A 23988-nucleotide genomic window follows, 5' to 3' on the forward strand; every position below is an offset into this window, starting at 1 on the left:
TGATGGGAGGGCTGGAGCACCTCTCCTGTGAAGACAGTCAGAGGGAGTTTGGGTTGTTCAATCTGGAGAAGAGGAGGCTCTAGGCAGGCCTTAGAGAAGCCTTTCAGTACCTTAGGGGGACCTAGAAGAAAGCTGGAGAAGGACTTTTGACAAGGACATGTAGTGATAGGACAAGGGATAATGGCTTTGAAGTGAAAGAGTGTAGATTTAGATTAGATATGAGGAAGAAATTATTCTTCATGAGGATGACGAGTCACTGGAACAGGCTGCCCAGAGAAGCTGTGGATGCCCCATCATGGGAAGCGTTCAAGACCAGGTTGTATGGGGCTTTGAGCAACCTGTTCAGGTGGAAGGTGTCCCTGCCCATGGCAGGGAGGTTGGCCTAGGTGACCTTTAAGGTCCCTTCCAACCCAAACCACTCTGTGAATATTTTTTTCAGGATACAGGTGTATTTAACTGTTCTTTCCTTATTTGTGCTACTGAATGAGATACAGCAAATACAGCTAGTTTCACCATTACCTGTTCAGATCTTACTTTTAGCAGCTCAGAATTTTACAGCATTCTTTTAAAGGCTTTTACTTAATGCAGGATGCTAAGAGTTTTGGGTGAGGAGTAAACTTTTAATTAGTTCAAGTGCTCTGTGGTAGACTTTATTTCTGAAATGCTATTCACATTTGTTAAAGTTCTTAACTGTATCCTTTTAATTTCACTTGTATTTGAATTATGAATAGTGAATGAACAGAAATAAGTTTAGTTAAGTTTAGTCTAACCAGGGGGAGTGAAATAACTGAGTAGGTGGATCTCTTGGCTACAAAAGCTGCCACACAGGTTTGTGCCCAGTGGTTGGATGTGGCCATCTCCTGGGGCTTGCTGGTGCTACCACTGCTAAGAGTAGGTGCTTTGCAAGGGACTTGGGAGCTTAGAGGATATCCAGCATGGAGGCAGAGGATGAGGTGGGCTACAGTGAGGCAGATGAAGGACAGTGTTGGAGAATATTTTTAGACAAGCTTGCTTGACTTGTGGCCCTAGTGGCAGTCTCTGGCTGAAAGGGACTTCATGTGGACAGCAAAGGGGGTTGTATGGGTGAGCTCAAGGAGATTATGTGACTCTGGTGTGCTGGGCACACACAGGTTGCTGGGAGTTTTAACCCTGGTGTGATTAATACTCCATATAAATATTTTTTGTTCTGGAAACTTACAAATTCGAAGCCTGTTAAGGAAAGGTATTTCTGCTGAACACAAGCTGCAATTCTCAGATCCCATGAGAGTAACTCATTCCTATTAACTTAATAATTTTCTTATGAATTCACTGATAAATTTGGAGTACCTGGAAAGTCTGCGTGTGGAATATCAGAGCATGAAAGTTAATGACCAGTTTCTTCTCGTTAGTGGATAATTATGAAGAATTGTGTTTGGGGATTATTATTTTTTCCTGACTGAAGGCCATTTAAAGATCCTACAGCTCTAAGAGTTATCTATAAATCTGTTGCACACCAAAGGTGATGTCAGAGCAGTGGGAGAAAAGGTTGTGCAAACTCAGCTGCGGACAGGAGGCTTCCCCTGGGGTGCAGCACAGGGACCCTCAGTCCCAGCGTTTGGAGCAAGGCACAAAATGAAGGCGCTGGAGGGCTACCCAATAGTGAAAGGAACAAAGGTCAGAAGAAATCATCAGAGGGTGTTTGCAACTGATTTGGGTCATGTTTTTTTTTTTAAGACTTGTGGAAGAAAGAGGGAAATTAGGAAATTAAGCTTATCCTTTACCCTGCAGAACATTCTTGTGTATGTTTTCCACAGTGCTCCACAGTTGCTCTCTATGTTATTTAGGAGCTGAATAGAGCACCTAACTATCCTTGCTTCTGTTAAGGCAGTTCTTTATGTAGCTCTGTGTTAGGCAGAACTGTTCTTCTGTTACCATTAACATTTTCTATAATGGGCATATTCTAAGCAAAAGAATATTCCAATGTTTAAAAGAAAAAAAATCACCGAGATTATTCTGAACAAAATTGATTTATGTTATATATTGTGATAAGAAAACACTATGTTTACAATTAATAGCCATTTAGAAAAGTAATGTAATTCCTTTTTCAGAGCCTGCTTCTTCCCAGAAGCCAGTTCAGGCAATTCTTTTATAAAGCACGGATGAGCTTGCCATCAACATTCAAGATTTATTCACAATTTAAATTTTGTTAATAAACCCAACCAAACCCAGGCACTCCTAAACAGCAGGAAATCTGGAAACCTTGCTGAGCCCCTTCTTACACTTACTCTCTTATGCTGCATGGTTTTTGTGGGGGATTTTTGTGTTTTGATTTTTTTTGTGTGTATGTGTTTTTTTTGTTTGTTTGTTTTAGTATATGTAGGCCTTTAATGAGGGGAAAGTCATGGCAAAACCTCAGACATAACTAGTCTCTAAGAAATTGCAGATAAATTATTGAATTTCTTGGGAGTAAACCTGTCTGGGCTGTAACTGGGCTCACATTTCCCAGAACAGGGCACCCTTAACTCAGTTCACAGATATTCTGCCCTGGTTTTTTGAGGCAGCTGTGGCTTTCCCAGCTCATGTCATTCATATGGCCATAGCTTCAAAAGTAACATGCAGGAAAGGAAGCTAGGAGTAAGATGAAAGGTTTCCAACTAAGCACTACAGTGCTGTACAGACATCTGAGTTAACTTGCTGAGGGCTTAACCTGTTTCTGGTCTCAGTATCAGGAGGATTGTAACCTCTTTAACCAGGAATAATTCAACCACTTCAACTTGGATCAGGATTGTCTAGCAAATCTTGCTGCAATGATCTCAGACATTCCTTGTTCCTCTAGATGTTACCAGCCATTGGCACTACAGAAAGGACCATGTGCAGGTGCTTCAGTCCCAGCAGTTCACAGCTGGAAAAATCCTTGTGCAGTTTGCTGCCTTGGTGAAAAAAAAAACAACAGTCATTACAAGAACTCACCTTCCTCAGGGGTTTAAACTAACATATTGAGGTGTGAACTGTAGCAAGGTGCAGGCTATGGAGGTGTTCCAGCTAGGAAGGACTGATCCCCAGCAGAAGGCTGGGATGGACAAGAGAGGGCAGTAATATTTTAGGCTGCTACAGCTGAACCTGCTGGAGGATGTTTATCCATCAGAGCAGTGGCTCCACAGAAGGTTATGGAGAGGAATACATTTAACTGGTCTGGTGGTGCTCAAGCTCTCTCTCGATGAGTGAACAGAGAACTTCGCAGTCATGAGACAACAGATACATTAATCCACTTCATTCTTGTTTATCTGTTCCCCATCTTAGAGAGAGAGAGAGAACCTCAAAACTGAAGGGTTTTGGTTGCAAGTTGCAATGGAAAATTAAATGCTTTGTTCACTGCATAAATCTAATTTCCATCTTGAAAAGGGAGTCTGTCTGTCACTGATCCATCTAGGTCAGTAGTCTGGCTTATAATGGGTGCCTTACAAAAGGATTTACAGTCAACACAATGACTCTGTCATATCCTCCTAATTTCCATTTCATTAGTAATTCCAGTTCCTCTCTTTTCAGTCTATTTACTCCACCTCCAACAGCCATGGCAAGAATGTTTGCAGGTCAGTTATGGGGGAGGTGGAACGCTTCTGATCGTCTGTGTAAACCCTTCATATTTTGTTGACATTCTCCCTAGTTTTTCCTACTATGAGTGAAGACCTCTCTTTTTCTGAAAGCACTTTCGATCATTTCCAGTTATCATTAGGGAAACATTTAGTTCTCAGGGGCAATGTTCTGAGATGATAGTCACAGTAGCAGGATGGTGGTGGCAGGAAGTAATTTCCCGAAGTTGTTCTGTTAATATCTGTATGATTCCATAAGACATTGAGAGAGGTTTGCCATGAAACCAGTTTTACCATTTAGGAATAAAGTTGTGATTAAAAACATATTATCAAGCCTTTTTTATTTTTTTTTTTGACTGCCATTCTTTCATCAACATTAGAACATCAGGAGATTATCATGTGGAGGATGATCTTTAAGGAATAGACTGAGCTGTGGGTCAAGCAAGTAATAAGGAGATTCAAAGATGTTCTATGGTGAGAAAGAAGACTGACCAGAAAATAGATTCAGTAGTTTCAATAATTAAAAACAACAACAAAACCAAAACAACAACAAAACAACCAAAACCAACCAACCAACAAACCCATTTCTGTTAGTTTCCATTAGTAACTTCCAAGGTTTCTGCAGCTTTTTCTTCCCATGCTGTCTGTCACAATTTCTTTTGGGCAGGATCTTTTACCATGTAACAGTTGCTCCAACTTTGCATGTTTAATGTGACACCACACGTGCAGGTATTAAATAATGTTTGCCGAAAATCCAGCTAGCTGAGACATTTATTTTGAGTAAACTCCCTACAGCAAACCTGTTGTGTCCTGATCTCTTTGTAGCTTCACATCCTTATTCTCTGTTGTCAGTCTTTGCTAGCCTTTCTTCTATGTGGCAAGTCAAACCTGATCATAGAAGTATGGCACTGAAGTCTTTAAATGATTCTGCATCTTCTGCATTTCTAGAGGTATTCTCTAATGGTTTGAATATAGCTGACTTTTGAGTATAGAAAATTGTGTGTGTTGGTTTTGTTGGGCAATTTTGAAGATGAAGTGTTGCAGACAGTGGTATACGTTTTAAACATGCTTGCCTGGTCATCTGTTTTCCTTCTCTCACATGGCAGCAGTAGAAGATGGATACCCTTTGTTCCAAAAAGCAGCAGATGTGTTTTGACATAAAACTGGCCTTGGGCAATGTGCCTGCCCAGATGAACTGGCAGCTAGTGATGTATACAGACATAAAGCTGAGCTAGGTGGGTAGTCGCTAACTGGCATTTCCTAGTACGGTTTGGTTTCAACAACATGTTTACACAAATTTGTCTGAAGTAGGTTGGAATTGAGCTGGTTTTGAATGGTATAGTATCCAGAGTAAATACATTCGGTATGAACCTATGTGCCTGGTCTTTATTTCTGTTCCTATGAGCACACCTCACAGAAGTCTTTAAAGTGTCTGAATGATTCAATACTTGTTACATCCCATGACAGGTACCTGCTGGGCATCCTAATCGATACATGCATTTTATTGTAGACCTTACATCCTCATTAAAATAAGTTGCAAATGAAGTGATTTGTGTGAGAAGAGCGTTTTTTGTTCTTGCAGCTTAAAACTATTAAAGGTAGTGATGGGTTAAAGTAAAGCTTTTGTGATATATCTTACTTGTTGGGTGAATGTTTGAAAAATATTTTTTCTTCAATTTTTCATTTTTATGGAAAATCAGGTTTGCAATCTGGTAAATGAGTTTCTTTGGGGGATTTATTTTTTTTGAAATGTGGTTTGTAGTTTTCTGCATGAAACTTGAATGGCATGAGGCTTGTAGAATTAGATAACACACTTTAAAAAGCCACCTCTGGGTAAAGTACATCTCTAATTACTGAGACTAAATTATGTGGAAAGCGAGCTTGTGTCTGAAGTAAATCTCCAGTTCAGTAATCTAAAATTAAATAATGATTAACTTAATTGCTTCAGGGTCATAAAAACCACTCTTAATAAAATACAGGGATTAAGTGTGTGTTTGGAGAATGGATAATTGCTTCTGTTTCATTTTCAATAACTTCTGTCAAGACAAGGTTTGTAGGTAAAAGAAATACCTTTTGTTATGCTAGGGAGAAGTAAGCTAGTTCTTGAGTATGCAGGCCCTTTCTTCATTCTGAATAGAAGCTGTAATTTCACTACTAAATATAAGCTGAGAACACTTGCTTTTAATTTCACAGATACGTATCAGGCCCTCTTAAAGGAATAGTAGATGGTACCTGTGGAGCAGAGTGTAGTATTAGTACATGGGAAGAAGGATTAAGTAGTTTTTTTTCCACAAACAGAAGAGAAAGTTGTGTAATTTTAATAAGAGGAGTTTGAGTTAAAGAATTTGTGACCTGGGTTAGCAACTGCATGTTGTTTGCGTTGTATTTTGCTTCTAACCAAAATATTTTAACCTTCATTCATTGAAGAAATGTCTTTTTTGCTTATAGGCAAATGAGAAAGCAAATCTCTTGAAACATAAGCAGAGGTACTTCCCTGGAGGGAGGAGATGAGGATTCTCCTGTTACTCTGAGTGTTGCCAGGTGCCAGAACTGCTCCCCAGTGGTGGTAAGAAAGAAATCTTCCCCCACATTTCTGTATTTGCGTTTTGTCTGTAGCAATAAGATGCTTTATTTTAATAAAAGGGGGTGCAAATCCTGTTCTTTTCATAGATCTCTATGAACTGCTGGGAGAGGTGTCAGAAGTCTCCCACTCTGAGAATTTGAATTTAGGGACAAAACTAGCGCTTCAGCTCGTTGCTTGCTGTAATGTTTGCTCCTGCTCTCTCATGTATGCTCTGTCTGTTGTTAATCATTGCAGTAAAGGCTTAACCACAAATAAACCTCCAGAAAACTCTAGAAATGCTTAACTATTGCTTCCCCCCTTGGATATAGAATGGGAACTGTGGCCTTATAGTGCTTTGGGGACCTCTTTTACACAGTTCTTAGAAATCTCTTGAGTGCTGACTCTGGCATCATCTTAGGCTGTCTTTGATCCAAGCATCCTTACATTTTGTCTGGTAACCAGATATGAAATGTTACAGTGGTAAATTTCCTTCTTTTTGTAGTCTGTCATACAAACAGTGACAGCAAAACTGGAAAGCTGATGAGAACCTGCTGACATAGCAATAGGACATGTTTTTTCCAGGACAGGATCTTAAGACCTCAGAGTGGCTACTATCAGATGTTGACATTTTAATTATGATCTCTGATAACCCTGCCCCTTCATGGGCTATTAGAAGCTTTTTTTATAGGAAATTAATTTAATCTTGATGATTTTTGCAAAGACCCAGAGTGTTGCTTTAGTATTCTATAACATTTCAAGGTCTATTATAGGACAAGTAGTCTCCCAAGAAACTTTAATTTCTGTGAGAGATTTCTCAGAGCCCTGATTCACATGGTAATACATACTGGAACAGCCACAATCTGTGCTCAGGGCATTCATTCTGATCCCGTGCAAAGCTACATCCATTTCGAAGATGCACATTTTCCTGCTACAGAGACAGTTAAAAAGCATTTATTCCAGATAACATTAGGTGGGAAAATAACCACTTTCTGTGAGCCCCAAATATTCTTGGATCAAAATTTTATCCCTAAAAATGAGTTATTGCAGCTGAATCTGGTTAATGCTGACCCTCTGCAGCTTTGATGGGTGGAGGGAGACCCAGTAGGTTGATTAATGGAAGTAGCCTCATTACAGTGTCATGGTGACCAGCTACTTTCAAAAGGGGTTCTGCAAAATGCTTTTGCCTGGGGCCATTGCCATCAGCTATAAGAGCAATGCCCCAGAAATACATGAAAGCCTGTTTTTATGTGTTTGCTGTTTTGTATTGTATTTTTCAGCTGACATGGCTGCAATTTTTGCTCTTCCTCTTTGCTCTTCTTTGTGTGTAAGTGCTGAAAAGGCCATCAGTGTGTAACTGAGAAGCTAAAATATGCTTGGGGGGCAGGATTTTATGAATTGTGCACAGGTCTTGAATTTTCAAGCTCTGCTTATCTTTGGAAAAGAGAGAACTTTGACTTCTCATACCCTGCAGGCTACCAAGCCTGGTGCCTCTGTCCCTCATGTAGTGCAGGCCTGGTGTCTTATCTTGGGTTGCTAGAACCTGCAAAAGGAGGAAGAATCTGGAAATGAAATGTTCTGAATGATGTGGATGGCCACGCTGGAAGCTGCATGGGTTGAATAATCTCATGAATAATTCCCTCAGCCTTCACCTTCTTGATTATTTGGATAAATCCTGAGCGGGTCAATAGATATTAATATGGATTAGAGAAATTGTACTGAGAGCTTTTCAGCATCCCAGCGGATGCTTCTTCTGCAGAACAAATCACCATTTCATGAACCAAAGCACAAGTGGTACCAACAGGCATACAGTCAAAGAGGCGAGGAACTGAATTATGAGGAGGCCAAATTATGGTAACATTTGCCATAGCAGCCACCCCCTCCTGTTGAGGTTTGTGCATAGGCAAGAAGCCCTGTAGGTATCATCTGCTGATATTGTCCTTATTGTGTGTCTTCTTGAGGGCATTTATCTTTGTCAGACTTGCCAGTGTTAACATTTGTAACAATTGTTGGAAGATTTGATTTTCATATAAACTTAGTTGGGGGCCACAGAGAGGAAAAAAAAAAAATCACCTTTGCAAAGCACTTGTGGACATAAAGATCCAGCAGGCTAGACCAAAGAGCAGCTCTCCAAAGCAGTCAAGGTTACAATTTCAAGAATTTTCTGTAGTTCAGGCAAAGAGAGATGTAAAGCACTTTGGAAAACCAGTTACATTCTCTCCTTTCATACTTAATTTACTGATCTGGAGGCTGTGGTGACAGGCTGTTTCAAAGCCCATAAGACAGAAGCCTCTTCACTGGCAGACTGGTGTTCTGCAAAGCAGCTACCAGATATATGATCCCTGCTGTTAATCTGGTGCAGTGTGGTTTTTAAGCTAAGAGTTGGACGGCAGGTGGAAATCAACGACCCAGGACTTATAAACTGGGTCTCCTAGGGATGTTTATTTTGAGAAGAAGCAATAATCCAAAATAAAAGTGCTTTAAAAGGAGCTATATTGGCATTTACTCTTACTCTTTTCTAATTGTTTTGAAAATCTCAGTGTTGCTTTGAGAGGAATTGTTTTCATGTGGTTGTTTTTTGAAGTTGTGAAGGCCACATAATCAGGACTTTCGACAGGATTTTCCAAAGCAGCAGAAAATACAGATGGGAAGATGAATGCCGTCGCAGCGTGCGTTTTGGGACGATATTGTCCTGCCTTGTTGGCATAATAAGCAATCCAGGAGATTCCTGGAGTGTGTTGATAACTTCCTTCTCCAAGTGATAGAGGAGCCAACAAGGAGAGGTGCTCTGCTGGAATACAGAGAAATTGTCTGAACAGCCAGGGATCAGGTTAGGAAAGCTAAAGCCCTGATAGAATTAAACCTGACCAGGGATGTCAAGGGCAACAAGAAAAACTTCTGTAGGTACATTGGTCATAAAACGAAGACTAGTGGAAATGTGGACTCTCTCCAGAAGGAAGTGGGAGGCCTGGTTTTCTGGGATATGGAGAAGGCTGAGGTACTCAGTTACTTTTATCAGTCTTCACTAGCAAGAGCTCTAGCCACACTGCCCAAGCTGCAGAAGGCAATGGCAGGTACTGGGAGAATGAAGAACTACCCAGTGTAGGAGAAAGTCAGTTTTGAGACTCTCTAAGGAACCTGAAGGTGCCTGGATCCATGGGACCTGATGAGATACATCCACAGGTCCTGAGGGAACTGGCAGATGAAGTTGCTAAGCCACTGTCCATCATACTTGAGAAGTTGTGACAGTCCAGTGAAGTTCTCACTGTGGGGCTTTGAGCAACCTGTTCTGGTGGAAGGTGTAACCCCTGGTAAGGGGTTGGAACGGGATGATCTTTAAGGTTCCTTCCAAACCAAACCATCCTATGAGTCAGTGAATGTTACCAGCAAGGCCGGTTTTGTATCAAAGGTTCATTTGTCCAATTTGTGTGCCTGTGTCTCTCTCTTAAGAGATTCTCCCTTTCTGCCTTCGTTGTGGTGTTCAGATTTCATGGGACAAGTAGCCTCATGCACAGGAGAGGCTTCGCCTGAGACCAAAGTGTTGGAGATCAGACAATCAAATACATTTATGATTGAAAATAGCTAGCAAACAATGGACGTCCCTCTGAAAACACAACAAGCCTTGCTCCTGCTGCGATGTGAGGAGAACAACAGAAAGGAGGAGGCTCGGTGTGATGTGAGCTGGTGATGCAGCTGCTGGTCCCATACCATGGTGAAGAACTGGTATACATGTCCAAGCTGGTTTGGTGAACAGTGGCCGGCCACATGTGTGGGCCTCTCACCCGCACCATAGGACCTGGTTGCAGTGTCTCGTTTTGCAGGTCCCTTCTGGACAGCTGTCAGGTGCTCCTGTCCTGGCTTTGTGAGCTTTTGCCTTGTTGAGTAACAAATCATCTGGGTATTTTGGATCTGTATTGCAAAATGGCGACAAAAGCCCGAAGCATCTCCTTGTTTGGTGGTGGTTGTTTTTTTTTTTTCCTGTACTGAAGGTATAGTAATGTCACTTGTTATTGTCAATGTGTGCCCCAGAAGGAAAACATCTCCACTATTTATGACTGTGGGCCAGGGTAGTGCTAGGATATTTAGTAATATAAACTTAGAGCCCAGTTGCAGGTGCTGCTGTGTTAAAGCTGTTTGTCCCTCTGTGCCAATTTCTCAGCTTTGCTAAGTTAACTTTTCCATAAGCAAGTCTACCAAAATTACCTATTTCCCAAAAAACTCTAAACAAAATAAAAAAAAAAGACCCAACAGTTTAGCTTAAGATATTTCTTGTTGGTGCAGACCTAGGATTAGTAGTAACTGTAAAATGAGTTATACAAGCAGACCTCAGGCCATGCTGACCTTAAGCATCATTGAAGAGTGAGTCTTTGGCAGTGCCTGGGAGTAGGGACTTGTGAGCAGTCGGTCAAGCCAGGCATGGGATAAGCTCCCAGTTGCCTGGAAGTACTTCTGATAAATGCAGTGAAGTTTTAAAATTATTACAGGTATTTCCAAAAGCTGGCTGATTATAGTAAAGGTGAAAGGAATTTAAATAGAATGAATCAAAAGAAATAATTCATATTTAATGGGCTTTAAAATGAAAGCACAGACTGCAGACTCTAGCAATTATACATTGCAGAGTAAATAGCATCAAGGTTCTTGTTATATGTCTCAATTAGAGAAATATTAATTATTTTAGATTAGTTCTGATAATTATACCAGTTTGCTTGTTTGTTTATTTTAAATGAAGCTAGCCTGGTTTGCTAGACTTATTGTCTATAAATGTGTTCTATATTAACATATTGCATTGAACTGCAGGCAGTTCTTAATATCCTTGAATATCTGATTTTTTTTTGGCATATAATTGCAGAGGAACTAAGGGTTATTCTGGCAGATAAAAATGAATCATAAGAGCAGAAATGCTGCTTCTCAAACCATTACTCTGCCTGACTGAGGAGCTTTTGAAAAGCAGTGCCAAGCTAGCAGCGGTGACATCCATAATTTGAGTGTGGAACACAGGCTTTTTTGAATATGGGGCTTTGGTACAATAAACACCTCTGTTTATTAATTAGCCTCTAATTTTTCAAATTATGGGAAGCAGTTTTTGACTTGGCAGTCCAACTATTCTGAAACACTGTGAGCTTCAAGAGAAATGGGTGCCTGCTTTTATATTGTAATTTCACATTTCTTTTGGTGCTTTATAACTGTGCCATGTAACAGAAAACAATCTCTGCTCCAGTGATCTTGTGTGTCTCCGACAGAAATGGAAATGATGCAGTGGAATGTAGACAGATGTAGAAATTTCTAGGCAGACAGCTGCCCACCAGGCTCATGTTAGGTCACTGAGAAATCTCTTACAGTCAGGTTAATACCAGTACAGTGGCACCTGTATTACTGAGAAAGTACTCACACTGTCAGAATTATTCTGATGTCATTTTGTCTAGGTCCCGTCAGATCTAGCTTACATGAGACAATGATAAAAAGAGCAGAGAGCATCTGTGAAAACTCCCTTGTTCTTTTTGTCGGTAGTGAAGCAGCACTCATGCAGAGTAGCTGTCTGAATCTTGCTGGTGCAAGGCAGGCATGAATTTCTTGTGGGCTAATCATTTCAAGGATTCCTGTAGCCTTCAGTAAAAGGTTATTTAGGTCACCTCCCTCTCCAACATTGCTTTAAAAGGCTACTGTCAGAAGAAGCTCAACAAGTGAAACTGAATCACAACAACGCTAGCCAGTCCTGGGTTTCTGATCTTTGCTGGCTGCATCTTTCGAAATGTGTGTTAACATAGAAGGGTCCCCTGCTCTGCAGAATTCAGAATAATTTGAGTCAACTATATATGCTACAAGAGGCTTATTTAGCAATAGGATGCCAAGGTACAAGGAGATGTAAGACCTTAAAAACTGGGGAGAGCTGTAGATATTTCTCTTCAGATTTTTCTCACAAGTGGATTTTTTAATAGATGGGCTGTTTGCAGAATGGCTGCCCAGGCTGAATGGCCAGCAACAGCCTAACTATAAGAGCATACAGACTTACTACTTCAAAGCTAATTTTTTTGAATGAGTAGGATACTATATGTATAAAGTGCTCTGGTTCTAATTTATAAAGATTTTACCATGTGCAAAAGCACATGTTCATGCTCATCCAGTTCATTTTTGTGTTCAAAATGTGATCTTCAAATTTGTATAGAACAGAAGAGCTTTTTATATTGGTTTGTTTGAGGGTTTAGGGTTGGGTCTTGTTGCTGTCGTTTGGGGTGGTTTTTTTCCATCTACACTGAAACAACTGTGTGGTGTGTGACTGCTGCCAGTATTGATATGCAGGCCAGAAAGGGCTGGTGTGATCTTGTCTGAAAACGCAGAACAAAAAGCTTTGTCAGGCATGTATTTGTTTTTGCTATCAGTCTGCTTGATAGTCTGCCCTGCCTGTTTAGAAAGATACCTGCTTTTGTGTATATGCAAAAGGAGATCTGACCACAAGGATAATGATGAATTCAGACTGATAAAAGCCTGTGAAATATTTGTCAGTGAAATAATACAAAATAAGTATAGCCTTTGTGTTCAGGTAGGAACATGCTGCTAATGGCAGCTGATATGACAGGAAAGAGAATAGAAGTTGGATCCTGTATGAGGAAAAAGGGGGATGATGTGGGCCTCCACCCTGCTGTACTGCTCAGCCCTTTGGGTTGTGAATAGCAGACTGCACACCGCACTGTACGAAGCAGCATTGCACTGAACACCTTCCTCCTCCTCTTCCTCCTCCTCTTCCTCCTCCTCTTCCTCCTCCTCTTCCTCCTCCTCTTCCTCCTCCTCTTCCTCCTCCTCTTCCTCCTCCTCTTCCTCCTCCTCTTCCTCCTCCTCTTCCTCCTCCTCTTCCTCCTCCTCTTCCTCCTCCTCTTCCTCCTCCTCTTCCTCCTCCTCTTCCTCCTCCTCTTCCTCCTCCTCTTCCTCCTCCTCTTCCTCCTCCTCTTCCTCCTCCTCTTCCTCCTCCTCTTCCTCCTCCTCTTCCTCCTCCTCTTCCTCCTCCTCTTCCTCCTCCTCTTCCTCCTCCTCTTCCTCCTCCTCTTCCTCCTCCTCTTCCTCCTCCTCTTCCTCCTCCTCTTCCTCCTCCTCTTCCTCCTCCTCTTCCTCCTCCTCTTCCTCCTCCTCTTCCTCCTCCTCTTCCTCCTCCTCTTCCTCCTCCTCTTCCTCCTCCTCTTCCTCCTCCTCTTCCTCCTCCTCTTCCTCCTCCTCTTCCTCCTCCTCTTCCTCCTCCTCTTCCTCCTCCTCTTCCTCCTCCTCTTCCTCCTCCTCTTCCTCCTCCTCTTCCTCCTCCTCTTCCTCCTCCTCTTCCTCCTCCTCTTCCTCCTCCTCTTCCTCCTCCTCTTCCTCCTCCTCTTCCTCCTCCTCTTCCTCCTCCTCTTCCTCCTCCTCTTCCTCCTCCTCTTCCTCCTCCTCTTCCTCCTCCTCTTCCTCCTCCTCTTCCTCAGGATCAAGTTCCTTGGTGCAACTCAGGCTGCTAATTAGCTTGTGTGAACTGACTGAGGAGCTGTTTTGGTTGTGTACCTGTTGGTTTTCCAAGCCACGTTTTTCACCTATGACTCCTTTCTGACTGCAGACAATGTGGTTTTATCTTAAGCTGCTGACAGTCAGCGACACAGCAGAACACCTACCACTTCTGGTTTTAGTAATTTTACTTTTCTCCCTTGTTTCCCCTGTGATGGAGATCTTGCAAACCCAGATAGTCCAGAACAGTGGCTTTTACTTTCCCTCTCCCTCCACATGGCCTCCACCTCCATGCAGAGGAGAAGGCTGAGAGGGGTCTTATCAATGTTTATAAATATCTCAAGGGTGCATGTCAAGAGGATGGGACCTGGCTCCTTTCAGTGGTGCCCAACAGTAGGATGAGGAGCAACAGGCACAGACCGAAGCACAGGAGGTTCCGTCTGAATATGAGGAAAAACAACATTGCTTTGTCGGTGATGGTGCACTGGAACAGGCTGCCCAGAGGTTGTGGAGTCTCCTTCTCTGGAGACTTTCAAAACCTGCCTGGACACCTTCCTGTGCAATCTGCTCTGGGTGAACCTGCTTTAGCAGGTGGGTTGGACTAGATGATCTCCAGAGATCCCTTCCAACCCCAACCATTCTGTGATTCCTTTCTGGGTGGAACCCTGGAAAATTTGCTGGTGAAAGCATAGACTTCCTATAAAGAAATGTCTAGATGAGGTATCCTTGTCTATGTGACAAATATCAGTCTGGTGACAGTGGGCTGATTGGTCTTTCTCACTTGTCACAGGTCTTGTCAAGAAAGCTGAAGACTACAAAGTTACAACTGAGTGGCATATATGCTGTTTCTCAGCTGTCTTTTAGAGCAGCCTTCCTCGATTGCTGTTAAGCTGTTTGGAGGTACATTTGTAGGTGAATGTTCTGAGGAATTTCTGGATTTAATATAGTAGAGCACTTGCAGGCAAAAACTTTCCTGTTGTCCCTCGTCAGTTTTGCAGATGTGATTCTTACAGCATGTGGATAGCTCTGGTGTCATCTGGGGCCTTGCTTTACTGTGTTATTCATTTATTGATTTCTTTAATAATCATCATAGTAATTAATGATTGCATTTATTTAAGCTTTTCAATCATGGCAGTTCGCAGTGTGGTAGCAAATGCTGGAGCAGAAACAGAAAGCGTAAGTGAGTGAAGCTGATGTACTCTTGTGTCTCCCAGCTTGCTGTGAGGAGGGGGTAGGAGGGAGTTAGTGGGTTTGGTACAAGGCAGCCCCAAGAGCCTGCCTGCCCCTTCACCCACACCCCTGATCTCTGGTGCTGCAGTCATACAATAAATTGTATCACTTCTGTTTTGCAGGACGTAGTGGTTTATACCTAATATTTAAAGCAGCACAGCACTTCTTGAAAGACAGGCTTTTGAGTTCTTCTCCATTAGTATGCAGTACTTCAGAGAAAAGCTTTGAACTTGGGAAGGGGCTTGTAGGCATGCAGACAGTGTTTGCTGAGACTTCATTTGGCAACAATCAGAAGTTTCTCATTGTTCAGCCACAGCACATTTGCGTGTTGACAGATACCTCCTGTTGGCGCTCTTTGTTTCTTATGTTTGAGGGTTGACTTTTTTTTTTTTTTTTGCATAATTTTCCATCCAGAAAGCAAAGTATACGTTTCTTCTTCTAGCAGTTATCTCAGATGATCACAGACGAGTTTCTTTTGTTTATCCTTTCTTTTGCATCCCTGTTTCAACAAGTAAGGAAACTGCCACAAAGCATTTTCTAAATTCACGTGGTTTGTCTAGAAGGAGATGGGTCCCTAGGTTTTACAGCTTGGTGTGCAGATGCACTTAGGCTCCTGAAATTTCTTTTGTAGTTTATTTTTATCTGAATACAAAGGATGAATTCCCACCTGCCTTGAAAATGCAACCACTCGGAGTGAAGAGTAGCGTTTTGTGTAGTCTTAGAGATGAGCAGACACTACTGAGGTTTTTCTTAATCATCAGAGACTAAGATTGGCAGCATTATGTAATTACAGAACATTGATTTCCTTTACACAATACAAGAGGCATATTACTCAAATAATTTTGTACTAATAGGGCTTCTGTTAGATAACTCCTTTTTTATTTGCTATATTAGGGCTGGTATTATAGAATCACTGTTTGAATACCACCACTATAATTTTAGAATTGCTTTTATAATAGAAATACTAAGTAAGCGTTGATCCAAATATATGCAATTATTGCAATATCCTAATTTTTTTTCCTTTTTTTCAAATGAGGCCTCTCAAGAATTGCTGCTTTGGTTTTTATTTACAAAATCCTGAGGCTGTCCTTTGCCCAGCCGTATTCCATTATATGTATTTACTGTAATGAAGATTGAGCACTGTAAAAGTATTGATCAGCAGTCCTGGAAACTGGCAACTGAGCTTCACCTACAGAAACATTGCAAGTGCCAGTTTACAGACTCCACATGTCTAGAACCCTCTTATCTTTGAACTATGTGTGTGTTTATCTCTCAGGTGTTGGGGTTGGTTTTAAGATAATTTATTACAATTGTATTTCTGTAATTGAGAACAGAAACAGTGTGAGCAGCTCCAAAATGAGATTGGGAAACAAAATCAGTAAAAATTCCTTCAGAGCCCCCAGAAACTTATTATTCCCGAGCAAAGAACTTAATTGCAAGCTGTCTCTTTCACTGACAAAGATGTAGATAGTAAGACTTTTATCTGTGTAATCACTTGAGAAATGTGGTTGAGTCATAGGTGAGGTTGGAAAAGGTTTTACAATAGATTTGGACTTTACGCAGGAGATAAGAGGGCAGGAGGACCTATTGACTTGGTGCTCAGAGAGAACCTGGAATTTTCCTTTAATTCATGAATGCTGTGATGCTTCTGTCCTGGTTGAGAAGTTGGTTTCCACAGGACCCTACTCACCACACTTTCTGGAGTACGTCGTATATATTTTGTGTGGTCTTTTAAACCCAGAGGCAGATTCTCAGATTCTTTTTCCACCCAACTCTGCTGAACTTCATAGCAAATAAAATGTCTTATTTGGCTGTGGTTTTGTTTATTTGTTTGTTTGTTGCTTTTTTTTGTTTTGTTTTGTGGATTTTTTTTGTTTGTTTGTTTTGTTTTTAAATTCACTGCCTCTTTTTTTCCTTTTTGGCCAAATAGTTCCAAGTATTGTCTGTTTTTTGATTGTAAAAACTTTCTATTTATTGTATCTTAAATGTTTTTGTACTGTCTCTTTCCACTTCATTAAAATAGCTTAGAATCTCTATGACTCCCCTTACAGGGCAGCCAAGGGTTTAAGAGGAGCAAACAGCACGCTGTAGCTTTCTGTGGTACTGCTGCTAAAGTTTGGTCAGTAAACTGGGAGCATCAGGGGGCTCTGACTACCACTTTTTCTTTGGCATTTGAGACAGATTTTGTCTGGATTTTCTTTCTTGTTTCTTTTAGAGTCCTAACTCTTACCAGGGGAGGATCAGTTACACTAGTGAGAACTGGTCTAAGGGCAGGTAAAGAGGAATCACACTCTTCAGTCTGACTGTTACGTCCCTATGCGGACATGACCTCAAGTCTCTATTTACCTGGATTGTCCAGATTGTGATGCAGAACAGCCAGACAGGCCTCTGAGCCTTAATCACACCTTCTGCCTTGCAAGGTTCCTTTTTGTTAAATTTAGGTTTCATAAAAATCCTTTGTTGGCTCTTAAAGAAAAAGGAAGTGTCAAGTGGCAGTGCTGAACATAGGTACCTCGCCACGCCAGCGAATTCAGTTGATCGTAGCCTGGTAATTTGCTGTAAGAAGATTATTGGATTAGAGCAAAAGCTTGGTTTGTCAGCAACACCACCTGACAGTAATATTTATTGAGAAGTATTACCTGTTTTAAATATGAGTCCACTTATGCTCCAATCGTACCTTCATTCTGGAGGTAAGAGGGGCTTTTTTAGTTTGGTGTTTTACGAAGCCATGTAATGGAAAGGACACCCAGCTTTCTGTTTCCTGCTGCTGAGCAGGCAGTTTTAGTAGCTGCAGCGCTTCCAGATTTACCTCGATGTGCTTTTGTCATCATAATCCCTCCTCCATGTCAAGACTGATTTGTTTTCCCAGCAAAGGCTCGCACCGTCCATTTTTGCCATTCCATTTCTCCTCCTCCTTTTTTTTTTGTTTTATTGATCAATAACAAATTGGGAAGATGTTGGTAAGCCAGTCAGGTATATGCTTGCTAGCTGGAGTCTGCGCTACACTCATCGCCCTGGCTTTAGCCTATTACTTGTATTGGTAAGTTGGATTTTGTGCTGCGTCTGTGGTTATGGCTTGTCCTTTAAAATGCTTTCTTGGGGTGGGCTGGAGGGTGGTGGTCCTATTGAAGTGCTCTTAGAGGCTGATGTACTTACATGTGGCCAGGGGTAGATACCTCCCTCAGTCATGCCTGTGCTGTTTTAGTTGTCATGGGACTCAGTTTTGCTGTTGTTTGAGTTTTTGTATGTTTTTATTCTGCTGAAAGTGTAGTGGCTAAGGATGCCATAGCGCGCATTGGGTAAGATGGCGATTGTGTCTTTCCAGTTTGTTGTGAGAGCCTTTTTAAATTTCTTTCACTCTTATTTGCTGCTCTTGCTTAGCATTGGCACTGCTGTCTCTCTTGGCACGCAGCTTGGAAATTAGGCAGCGACAGGCTCACAGTGCATTAGGGTGTTTGCTGGACACCTGTGTCTTCAGCACTTCAAAAGAAAAGTTTTGGGCAGGCACAAACTAGGGACTTCCGTAGTTTTCTCCCCCACCAGGAGCTCAGCAGGTTGTTTCCCCTTGGGGGTGCGCTGAAGCCTGGGAGGGTGGTGGCTTGGAGCAGTGGGGATGGGAACCCAGGCGTTCTTGGGTTTTGTGCTGTGCTGTAGCAGCACGTGGCAATGAGCCTGCCTGGGTTTGGGAGAGGTAAGGGCAGTGCAGGGGTGCCCCAGGTTTCTGGACTGGCTTCATATCAACATATCTCTACATATGTCCAAGACTTTCAGCCAAAAGAAATCTTGGAACTTTTTAAAGCTGCGTCTGGAGCAAACAGCAACTTTCAGAGACCCAAGTGCAATCTCTTGGCTAGTTTTAGTGGAAAAATTACATGTCACTTCAACTGTAAAACGAAGAGCCTTCTGGAGTTGTAATTAATGTGGTTACAATTGGAAAACTTTCCATGGGGTGTGATGTTGCTGAGAGCAAGTCTCCAGCATAATGTGTGGGTTCTTTTGTTTGTTTGTTTTATAAGGCAATGAAGAGACAAATAAATGAAAATCTGTGGGGTGATCTTGGCTTTGTTTTTGCCAAGTGCCTCCTCCAGGCAGTTATGCTTGTGCTGTGTACAAGCCTACAATCCTCTGTGTGTATACGCACACACTTCTAATATTAAGGAGTTTATTTATGTTTAAGCTTTACAGTGAAATCTCTACAGATATGTAAGCTTACGGCTATACAGTGTGGCAGCACAAATTAAAATTTGTGATTTCTAGCCTTTCTAGTACTAGCTTCTCTTAAAAATGTTCAAGAAAACAGGACTTAAATGACTTTACAGTGTTAGTGTTAAAAAACAGGAAATGTAGAGCTTAAGGACATTAACAGCTGTCTTGCTACATGTGGTGGGGGTTTTTCATTTGGTTGTTTCTTGACAAAAGTATGTGTGGTAGGTATATACATGAATACAGTGTAGCTTTTAATTAATTCTGCATGTCTTGACTCAATATTAGGGTGCATTATATGCATCTGATACCAGTGATGCTTTTGTATTGATACCAATATAAATTTGCGTGTGCGTTATACACAGGCATAGCGTATACATCTCTTTTGTAATGATTTTTTCTTTTCCTCTATTTTGTTCACTCTTAAAATTCTTGACTTGAATCCAGGTCAGATCTGGTTTGCAGGAGAGATTACAATTCTGTACGCAGCAGGAATTAACTGGTATTAGGTTAGATCCTCTTCCTCAACAACCTCAAGGTTCAGGAGAAAATTAATGACATCATCTACTTGTTTGTGACAAGAAAGCTCACTGAAACCTCTCTGATTAGATATGGATGAAACTTAACATGAATACCTCAGAGTGCTTTTTTGGCTTGGGTTTTTTTAACTCTTTAATTTGTTGATGCTTGAAGAAAGCTGTCTTTGATAAATATTTTAGTTTATTAATTTTTTAACTTAAGTCTGCTCTGTAGGAAGTAACTAGAAAGACTTTCATTCTTTTGTTATTCTTCTTAAATGTGCTAGTTTGGCTGCTGCAGCTCCCTTAAAATATCTTCAGACAGAGCTGGGGTGATTAAGATCAGAGATCACCAGTTCAGCTGCGAATCAACTTTGCATATTGAGAGATTAACCTGGTTTTTCTGTAATTCCATCTGTGATCTTTTACTTCTCCTGAATTGGAGCACCCTCATTAGCTTGCTGGACAGGATGTATATTGGTCACTTTTTATGCTAAATTTAGTTTCTATTCTCTAAGGAATTCATCTAAGGAAGAGAAGGCTCTTTGTTGCTCTGGGATTTAGGTGGCACCCTGCGGGCCTGGGGCTGGCTCTCCTGCTGTGTGTCTGATGCAAGAACACCACCAACCTCAGAAACAAACTAAGGGGAGGGGATGTGGAGAGAAAAACAACAACAACCAAGCATTGTTCAGATATGTGAAGGCTGGTGCTCAGGCAGCAATTAAAGATGTGCAGGGGACCATCACAGTAACAGTCTCCTGAAGTTACAGGCAGCTATATAGGAAATAGTCCAGAGGGCCTCAGTGTCTACATCTCTGCACATAGGCTCATTTCACTATCAGGTATGAATGCCTCACAGAATAAACTGCAGCAATCCACTGTGTGTACAGGTTATATAACCCATAGTGAAAAACTGATGTCCACAGAAATTATAAGAGCACAAGACATCACATTTTCTTCTTTGGTCAGTCATTACTGCCAGGACGAGTTTGTTTGGCCGAAGTCTCCCTGCAACATGAGACCCTAAAAGAATCATCCTTTTTCACCAATCAGCAGTTCACTTGGCACATAAATAATGGATTTATCATTCTGTGTGTGCTTGTTATCACTTAGTGTATGGGATAAATTCAAAAATCCTCTGCTCTAATTTTTTATTTTTAGTTTACCCATTCCAAGCTACAAAATGTTTGAAACAAGTACCTTTTGCTTTCTTTTTCTCCTGTTGACACATCTGCCTCCTAAGTTTCAGCTTCAGGCCATCAAAGGACCCCAAAATACTAGCATGTATTTAGTTTGATTGATTGGTGTCCTTTTTACTAGAACTTAAGGTAATTTAACTCAGTGACTTTTTTTTTCCATGTTCCTAGCCCTGCCTTGTAGCTTGAGAAATGTGTCGAAACACCTGAACTTGGCATGAATGTTTTGATTTCATTAATATGCTTCTCTGAGTTAAGAGCAAAATATGTCAGATCACAAAGTTTTGGCTGCTGTTTTATTTTGTACTGCGATAGTTTAGCATTTTTTTGAGAAAGGCTTAGAGAGGGGAGGCCCATGCTAGGCTTGCATGTATAATCAAGCAGTTTTAATGAGCTGCATAATTTTACTGCCTGACCGTAATTGTGCTTTACTCTCTTGCTTTCAGGTGTTTGAAGCAATAATTTAGCACATAATTTCCAATTATGTCTATCTTCATCTTCTTTTGGATTTTGTTAGTATTTTCCATCATTGTATCTTTGGGGCGAATGTATTGTTTGTTATTTTGGGCAGAAACTAAAATAGTGACTGCCTATTTAAGTATTTTTTTAAAGAAATATTGACTTCGGAAGGAGGTAAATAGGCAAAAATGAATAGCCAATTTCCCAGCCTTGAGGAGAGCAGCAGAGTGGATGGAAGAGCACTGTTCCTGTGTCAGGGCTGGCCGGCCCTGCTGGCTGAAGAACAGGAAGGGGATTCTTGGGACGAAGATTTATTAAAATATATGTCACATCTAAACTTAGTATATTATTCACATATCTAAATACTAGTCAATTTTTCTCAAAATGGCAGGGGAGAGGAGCATTATGCATTGGCTGCCATGTTCCCAGTCAGACCTGCGGAGTGCAGCCACCTGCGCTGCCATTAAGGGAGGCTGAGGAAGAACAGGCCTGAGCCTGGTAGAAAAGTTCAGTTTTCCAGGTGCATCTATACAGATTATCACTTGACACAAAACCACGACATTATATATTTCCATATAACATCTGTTATCTGTGGATAACGTGCCCATAATCTATGGGCTGCTGTGCTGGAAATATCACCGCATTTGTGTACAAGCCACTGTATGCTCTGCTGCTTTATTTAGGTAGCTTAATCTGACACACTGAGAAGACAGCTGTCTGACGTTGACTAGGTAGCTGTATATGAGATAACTACCTAGAGATTAAAACAGCTGATGTCTTTGTAACACTTGTAGCATCAAACCATGCAGTTTTAGGAGCACAGAGTATTCAAATAAATCAGGAGTTTGCTGAGAAGTTGACGCTTTGAACAGTGTTCTTAATGTGAATTTTAGGGGGTTGTTTCTGTGCTGTGGCTTCTGTTCCTGGATCTTCAAACATGGAAATCTTAAATATCTGAAGACTCATTACCCAAAGAATTTTGTGACCATGCCCATATGCATAAACCATGAGTTTATCCAGGCTAATATAGCATTGCTGTATATTTAAATTTGAAGACTTAAAGAGGTTGAGCTTGGCAGATTTTCAGCCTGCTTTGCTATGGAAATAAAAGTTAATGTTGTTCTGTTCAAATACATTGTGTCCCTTTCCTCGGTGATACATTTTGAACCCATTGAGGGGTTTCCAGCCAGGCTTGGCTGGCAGGTATCAGCAAGAGTGTCTCAAGAATCACTGGAATCCTACAAATTTCATGGAGGTAACTGGAGAAAGGAGAAAGGGGCTGCTAAGAGCCTTGCCTTAGGGAAATTTTATGATGTAAAGTTGGGTGTTTGTTGATATCTGGGTCTTTATGCAGATGTGAGCTTGTAAAAGTGTCAACACTAAAATACAAGTTTGTAGGGAACCAGGCTTTTGGAAGTACTGGCTAAGTTCCTTTCTTCAGCAGATTGCTTCCTAATGATGAGGAGCTGGTTACTCAAGCTCTTCTCTGCAACCATGGCAATCATTACTTATTAACTAAATGGAGATTCCTATATACTGGTTGGAGTTTGGAGTTTAAGAAAAATGTGAGATATTGAAGGCCAGAAGAAAGACTGGAAGAGCAGCTGTCAACACCCCACAGGCTGGTTTGTTTTTTTTTTTCACTCTTGAATGCAAACCAAACTGACCTCAGGGACTTTGCTGATCATGCCCATGATCATGACCAGTGGTTGCTCTGCCACAGGCCTCTAGTCCGAAGAGGCAGGCACTGTCCCCATTTCACTGGGGATGTGCAACAGTGTGGTTCCCCAGGCACTTAGTCCCGAAAGCTGATTTTGATTGCCTTTTGCAAGCAAACAATATCAGACTGTGAAATGAAAGAGATGTTACTTAACACTCTGAAATTTGGAAGATGCAATGAAAGAGACCCATCATTTTAATGCTAGTGAAGAGATTGAGTAGTGCAACAAATGCTCTACGTAATACTTAAATTTGCGTCTGTCTTAAGGATGAACTTGCTTTAAATCAAATCTTTGATTTGCAGAGCTGGTAGAGGATAAAATGAATCTGTGGCTAAGTTACCTGATAGGGCATGTCTATATTGTAGATGTGATGTGATTAGTTTTAAAGAAGGGGTGAAGTGCTTGTATGAGTAGCCATGGCAACATAGATCTCACCACAGGCTGCAAAACCCACCTGGGAAGTGGAGTGAAAACTAAGCAGTTTGGACTTTATTATTATTGTGCAAAGTGCATTGCCTGCCTTCCTATTGAGCTCACCTGATGACATTTCAAGGAGGAAAGAGGTCTTGGAACGGTTTCCTATGGTCAAATATGAGGCCTTTGCATCCATTTTTTTTATGGAGATTGTAATTAAGGGCTTGTAATTTTACAAGCATTCATTATTTTATATATATATATATTTAAGAACACAAGTGGGACCTCTGAAGTGTACTGTTGAGTTTGAGGCAGCTTTCAGCAGGGCTGGTTTCATAGGTCAAGTGGGTTGCTCAGGGCTTTGTCCACTTGGGTTTTGAAAATGTCCAAGGGTGGAGTTTCCTCAGCCTCTCTGGGTGACTTGTTTCAGTGCTGGACCACTCTACATGTGTTATTAATACAGCTAGCAGTAGTACTAATTGGTGTTGTCTTTTAATGCCTGGAAAGAGAAAAAGCCTTGTGAGGAATGGGCTTTGCTATTCATTCTTTACAGAAGAAGTTCTTGAACATGAATGGCTGTTGTTGGTGAGTTTTTGCTCTTCCCAATGTTTGTGTTTGAGCTCTTTGAGTCAGACCCTGGTGAGCTGTCGCTGGGGCAGT

At 41.3% G+C, this 23988-nt stretch overlaps 1 protein-coding gene across 5 annotated transcripts in view; it reads left to right on the forward strand.

Annotated features, from left to right (window-relative positions):
- The window catches only part of AGPAT3 (1-acylglycerol-3-phosphate O-acyltransferase 3), a 95429-nt gene that overhangs the window by 37134 nt on the left and 34307 nt on the right, over positions 1 to 23988 (forward strand). For 2 of the 5 annotated variants that reach the window (XM_065069532.1, XM_065069512.1), the window contains exon 2: positions 6018 to 6135. The exons of 2 other annotated variants lie outside the window; for them this stretch is intronic. The gene's annotated coding sequence lies outside the window, so the exon portion shown is untranslated. Of the gene's footprint in view, positions 1 to 4680; positions 4805 to 6017; positions 6136 to 23988 lie in introns of those variants that run through there. One more of the 5 variants, XM_021286518.2, reaches the window with a different exon arrangement.

Source organism: Columba livia, chromosome 1 (genome assembly GCF_036013475.1).
Source record: "Columba livia isolate bColLiv1 breed racing homer chromosome 1, bColLiv1.pat.W.v2, whole genome shotgun sequence".
In the NCBI taxonomy this organism is placed as follows: Eukaryota; Metazoa; Chordata; class Aves; order Columbiformes; family Columbidae; genus Columba; species Columba livia.